This window comes from Microtus ochrogaster, chromosome 1 (genome assembly GCF_000317375.1).
Source record: "Microtus ochrogaster isolate Prairie Vole_2 chromosome 1, MicOch1.0, whole genome shotgun sequence".
Classification (NCBI taxonomy): Eukaryota; Metazoa; Chordata; class Mammalia; order Rodentia; family Cricetidae; genus Microtus; species Microtus ochrogaster.
This window is the reverse complement of record NC_022009.1, coordinates 57,922,919-57,930,067: the sequence shown is the minus strand read 5'-3', so window position 1 is coordinate 57,930,067 and position 7,149 is coordinate 57,922,919.

Below are 7,149 nucleotides of genomic sequence, written 5' to 3'. Positions count from 1 at the left end.
TGGTTTGTTTTTTTTAAATATATATATTTCCTGTATATAACCACAAGGGTGACAATAAAAATAATGTAAGTGAGGTGGCTACTAGCCAATCAGAGAAAAGGCAGGCCACAGACTTAACCCCGAGCCTCGAGAGTCTGCTGGGTTGGACCTTCTGGTTGGGATGGTGGAAAACAGAGGTGTGGATTTGGCTGAGGCTGGAGACTCGGGCTGAGAGCACTGGAAAGTCTTCTCTAACCTCTGCGGAAGCATTTTCAAATTTTAACAACCAGTGTAGCTTTGCTGGTGGGTACCAGCTGTGAAACTGCCAGAGGACTCCAAGGGAGATATGTAACAGCAAGTCGGATATGATTAAATTACAAAAAGAAAGACTGAGGATGTGGCTCAGTTACTGAGAGCTTGTCAAACACTCACGGGGCCCTGGGTTTGAGTTCCAACATAAAAGGAAGTGAACTATCACGTTAACAGATTACGAGATGTTGAATTACATCAACAATAAATGCAGGTTTGTTTGAAGACAGCAATACTCTTAGCTTATCTAATTGACATTCCGTCCGTCATCAGTGACAGAACATAATAACCAAAGAAAATGGAACTTTTTGCCTGCTGATCGGCATCAGATAGATGTTTGGAAGGATAGTTTGCAATATTTAGTAAAAACTTTGAAGATGCTTAATATGGTACTTCTGATAATGGCAGACTCTTAGCTGCATCCTCCCAGTGAAAACAGGAAAAGCGCTGGCGGCAGCCAGGGTGGCTCCTCAGTTTCTTGTTGTTTTCGCAGAGGACCTGGGTTTTGTGTGCAGCTCCCACACCTCCCAGCACCTCCAGACCTGACACTCTCTTTTGATCTCCTTGGGTATGACACACACATTCTGCCTCCACATCTCCAGGCAAAACACTCATAAACACAGAAAAGGAAAAAGCGGGATTTCAAAGCATTCTTTAAAACATTATTATTATTATTATTGTTGTTGTTGTTGTTGTTAGTCTGCCTGCCTATGTATGTCTGTTTCTCTCTGTGTGTGCCCACCCGCAAATGCCCTCGAGTGATTGTGCATTGCCACGGTGTGAGTATGGGGGTTCCTCTTCTTCCAGATGGACCCCCAGGAATTGAACTCATCTCACAGGATTGGTGGTAAGCACTTTAACCTACTAAATCGTATTGTTGACCCTGAATTTTTCTTTTTTTAAATCTCCTGCAGCTCTTGGTGAAGGCCCAGCTTAGCTCCTCCCGTGTCTATGTTCCGCAGGACCAGTCCCTTCATGCACTCCAGCAGGTCATAGACGGGGCAGATGTTGGGGTGAGCCAACTCAAAGACCTGGAGGTGTGCCTGGGTGGCAGCTGAGCTGGTCAGTCAAGCAGTTGGGACCACTCACCTTTGGTAAGTTGCAGAGCCAGCTCTCCCATGCCCACGGTGAGGGATTGGTCCAGCTTTCCCAGGCCCAGGTTTGGATGCCACCATGACCCTATCGACATCACCTGATTGCAGGATAGATGCAAAAATTCTTCATAAAATACTTGCAAACCAAACTCAAGAACACATCAAAAAGAACATCCACCATGATCAAGTGGCTTCATTTCAGAGGTGCAGAGGTGATTTAACATATGAAATCAACAAATACAGCCCACCACACAAAGAGACTGGAAGACAAAACCACAGGATCAGAAGAGACATTTGACATAACCCAACACCCCTTCATGATAAAGTCCTAGAGAGACCCAAGGGACACACTTCAATATATCAAAGACCACCCCACAGCCAACATCAGCCTAAATGGAAAGAAACTCAAAGCATTTCCACTGAATTCAAGACAAGAGTGTCCACTCCCTGTATACCTTCTCAGGAGAGCACTTGAAGTCTTGGGGCAATAAGATGACTGAAGGAAAGAAAGAAGTCACAGTATCTTTATGTATGTAAGATTTTATATGTAAAAGACCCTAAAAACTCCTCCATCAGGAAACTTCTATAGCTGCTAAATGCTTCAGTAAAGTAACATGATACAAAATTAATACACAAAATCAATAGTCTTCCAATATATAAATGACAAATTTATATATTTCTCTCTAAATGAGAAAGAAAACAGGTCTCACTGGGTATGTTAACTACACCCCAGGCCAGGCCAGAATGCTCAGGAGGAATTGGCCAATACAAAAGCAACTCAGTGGTATTTTTGTAAACTTCTTATCTTGTTTAGCTTTGTTTGGGCATTTTTTTTTTGTCCTTGATCTTTTGCTTGCTTATTTTGGTTTTTGTTTTTGTGGGTATGTTCAGATGTGTTTCTTGTTTTGTTGTTGTTATTGTTGTTTTGTTTCTTTTATTTGAAAGTGAGAAAACATAAAGTTGTATGGGTAGGGAGATGGAGAGAAATTGGGGTGGGAAAAACATGATCAAAATATATTGTATGAATTTTTTAATACAAAGTTTGAAAAAACACTGTATTTTTCTTTATGTGTATGTGTATATCTATGAGTATTTATGCCACATAAGTAGAGATATCTGCTGAGGCCAGAAAAGGGCACAGAATCCTCTGTAGCTAGAGTCAGTGGGGCGTGTGAGTTGCCTGACATGGCTACTGGAATCTGAGCTAGTGTATAGGATAAGTAGCAAGGGCTTTTGGCTGCTCAGCCATCTCTCCAGCCCTTACAACAGTTTTTTTTTCTTTCAAGATTTTATTTTATGTGCATTGGTTTTTTGTTGTTGTTGTTGTTTTTGTTTTATTTTGTTTTGTTTTTCGAGACAGGGTTTCTCTGTAGCCTTGGTGCCTGTCCCGGAACTAGCTCTTGTAGATCAGGCTGGCCTTGAACTCCCAGAGATCAGCCTGCCTCTGCCTCCTGAGTGCTGGGATTAAAGGCATGAGCCACCACCTCCCTTGCATTGGTGTTTTGTCTGAATTCATGTCTGGGTGAGGATGCTGGATCACCTGGAGCTGTAGCTACAGACAGTTGTGAGCTGCCATGTGGGTAGTGGAGATTGAACTCAGGTCCTCTGCAAAGAGCAGCCGGTGCTCTTAAGTGCTGAGCCATCTCTCCAGCCCCCACTTAATAGCATTCTTAAAGCATAAAAAGATATGAAAGGACAGTGTGAAGTGGCTAGGCCAAAGTGAAGAAATAACAGCAAGCAGAGCATACACGTGGCGGAAGATGATGGAATTTTCCTGTCCATGATAGTTAGGAAGATCCGTCTCAACAGATGTGCAGGACAAGAGAGACAGAACTAGAAACAAAGCCTGGATAAAGGAGATTTGACAGCAGATCTTCCCTTACAAGATGCTGGGATCCAAGCCTTTCTAGTTTTTATTGGTTCATTCAAATTGCTTTCCACTGAGTCTCAAGTCCTGAACTCAGGTTAGAGCACTCTGGCTTACAGTGTCCAGGAGCAGCAAATTCAGGTCCTCTCTGAAGTGTGATTCCTTCATCCTGGGCCTAAAATCAATGTCGAAACAACCCTTCCCCTGAAAGGTTCCATGAGTCAAGAAAGCATAGATAGAGTTCAGGTGGTCTAATGTCTTTCTATTATTAAAGAAGAGTTTTGCGTGATAAAAGTGTTATCTAGCTTTAAAAACAAGAAAGGAACATAAGTGAAGGCTTTAAACTGGTTAAGAGGCGTTGCGTTGTATGTATAAGAACCAGGCACTAATCTAACAAGGAAGAGAAGAGGAGAAAGAAAGAAACGCGACTGAGCAAACACAAAGCCTTTAGAGAGACCGGTGGATTCCATTCCAAATGTAATAGCCATTAGGCATAGGGAGGGGCTAAAAGTTCAGTTACATTCAAGCCATCACTGGCTAAAATAAATGGGGACTGTTCTTAGTAGGACTCACTGCCGACATAACGATAAAGAAAGGTTGAAAATGAAGATGTGTACCTTGGGGACAACAACCAAAAGAAAGCTGACATGTCTCCTGAAAGAACAACCCAGCCAATGCACTTTATGGCAGAAAACATCCCTGCAGATACTGAGAGTTGATGGTGGTGAAGGGTTTGCTGAGCTAAACAGATGTGGCTGAGATTTGTATGAACCTTGGAACTGTGTAGCAGAATTATATTCAGTAGCAGTTGGGAGACAGCAAAGAGAACACTCTGTAACTTGCCAGGTGGGGCAGGCAGATAGATACACTTACACAGTCTTGGCATGTTCAGCTGCAAAGTGCACGTTCTTTTCAAGCATATGATGGGAAAGTAAGTCTAACAATATACGTGAATAAAGACTGACAAGGCCTCACTCCCCCAGCCGGGCAACACTTTCTTCAAGTGTCCAAGGTGCTCAGGAGGCTTGTTTGGAACAAACACACGTCCATTATTTGTATAACAAAGAGTGGACTGGATTGTCTCTACCCCTGTGGGTTCACACTACCACGTATGGAGACTTGTAGTCTCACGACGAGCGTGACCATGAGCCAACCCTGCAGAGGATTCTAGTTTATCTTGTTTAATTTATAGTCTATATTCTACATACTGCAATGCCCAATTGAGAGCCAGGGAAAAACACATTTAAACATTTTCTAGTAAGCTGCAGTGCCAGGATTCAAACCTGCATTTCTTTTTCCTGTGCAGTGAATGCATTTCAGAAAGTATTCCCTTGAGATTGGAAGGAAGGAGGGAAGTGTGCTTCCAGGAGAATCTGTAGTAATATTTGAGAGCTACCTTCATGCACTGCTGACAAAGGCTTTAAGCATCTGTGGTGTGGGAGTGCTACACCCTGGGCACAGGAAATGTGTGAGGGGTCTTGGAAGGGAAGACTGAGCTCTGGAGTGTGACGCTGGCTGGAAGGACCCAGCAGGCACCGGCCATGATGGAAACTGAACTCTCCTGTAGGACATCTCCTGCCACTGGAAACCCTTCCCTGCAAGTTCAAGTTCGCTATTTTCTCATTACTTGCAGTTCTTAAAATGAATCCCAATTTCAAAAGGCAGCCAGCCTTTCACAGGCAAGTGAAGGTCAAGTGGTACGTTCTCTACTCTCAAGTTTTTCAAATGTGCATCTGCTTTACTGCTTAACACAGGGAGAGCACTTGGATAAGTATAATTACATAGTTTCAATCAATTATTTAAATATATTCAGCATTTTAATGATTAAGCCCGCATTACCGTCTATCACGGACTATGATATTTTCTGCCTGACCTACTTGCCTCACAGTTCATCTTTCTCTCAGTTTCTCCACATCGTCTCCTCAGCCCCCCAGCTTGGCTCCAACACAGCCCACAAACTGATCTTTCCAAAATAAAGATTAGAGGTGAGATGGAAGGGGGACATGGAGAAGGGTGTGCCATGATAAAAACGAAGTATGCATGAAAATGTCACTATAAACCCCACTTCTTTGTAGAAGAAATTTTAAAAGTTAGCTACTGGGGACTTGGGAGATGGCTCAGTGGATAAAACAATTGCCCCAGAAGCATGAGGGGCAGGGTTGGATCCCCAGAACCCACATAAAAGATAGATGGGCAGGTGGGATCCCCAGCACCCACATGAAAACTGGGTGGACAGGTGGGATCCCAGCACCCACATAAAATCTGGCAGGGCAGGTGATGTCTTGCTTGTATTCTCAGCCCTCTGGAAGCAGAGACAGGATCCCAGGAACATGACTAGCCAGACTCACCCTGTGGGTCTCAACCTCTCTGGGAGTCGAACGACCCTTTCACAGGGGTCACCTAAGACCGATAGAAAACACAGATATTTATATTAGGATTCATAACAGTAGCAAAGTTACAGTTATGAAGTAGCAACAAAAATGACTGTATGTTTGTGGGGGGGGGGGGATAGCCACAAACTACTACATGAGGAGCTGTAGTAAAGGGTCACAGTGCCGGGACGGCTGAAAACCACTGTGCTAGCAGAGAAACAGCCTTACGGTAGGAGAGTGCGTTCTGCATCCGAGGAAACTAAGAAGGTCAGCGTGGATGGAATGAGGAGCAGAGGAGTAGGAAATGTGGTTTAAAATAGCTAAGGGTCGGGGCTTGGCTCAATGGCAAAGCACTTGCGTAGCAGGCGATAGACCGTGGGCTAAACCTCCAGCATTGAGGAAAACCACCCACCCAACCAACCAACCAACCAACCAACCAACCAACCAACCAACCGAGCAGGGACCTGGTTGAGAATATGCCAGAGACATTTGTAGGTGGGTTGATGCTTTCGCCTGACATTTTCAAGTAAAATCAGTTCCCTCTGTGTAGGAGAGAGCAGTGGTGGAGGCAGAGGCCGAACGTGACGGTGGGGAACCTGAGAAGGATTCGGAGTCAGGAAGGGTCTGAAGGTAGAAATGCTGAGAACTGCTAAGGGCTGAGTATGGGGTAGCCTGAGCCAAAGGACTTTGGATTTTGGCATGAGTGCCATTTGCTAAAATGAGGACACCTAGACAGGATTAAGTTTAGGGGGGAAATATCGGTAGTTAACTATTAAGATTCTTGAACTACGATTGACTTCCAAGTCTTTGAGATCCGTGGCCTCTCGCAGCGACAAATGATGTTAGTTTTTACAGGAACATCTGTAGGCAGATGTGATGGGGTAGGAAACAGAAGATAAAGCTGTTCTTGAGCAAGTCCCCAGATAGCCAAGGGATTAAAAAGTAGACCAGCCACCGAACCTGTCTCATAGACACGATGATCTCAGGGCAAGGGGATCTTCTTTCTTCCTAAATATTTCCTCAGTATTTGAGTTATTTTGCTGAGGTGATGGTATATTGTTTGTACAAAAAAAATGGGTTTCATGATGGCAGTCCCATGCATGTATGTAGTGTGTCCTAATTTGCTTTCCATTGATTTGATAAATACCATGACCTCCTGAAACTGAGAAGCTTCTGTAAAGCAAAGGACACGGTCAACAAGACAATACAGCAGCCTACAGAATGGGAAAAGATCTTCACCAACCCCACATCAGACAGAGGTCTGATCTCCAAAATATACAAAGAACTCAAGAAATTAGTCATCAAAAGAACAAATAATCCAATAAAAACAATGGAGTACAGACCTAAACAGAGAACTCTCAACAGATGGATCTAAAATGGCTGAAAGACACTTAAGGAAAATGTTCAACTTAGTCCTTAGTCATCAGAGAAATGCAAATCAAAACAACTCTGAGATTCCATCTTACACCTGTAAGAATGTCCAAGATCAAAAACACTGATGACAACTTATGCTGGAGAGGTTGTGGGG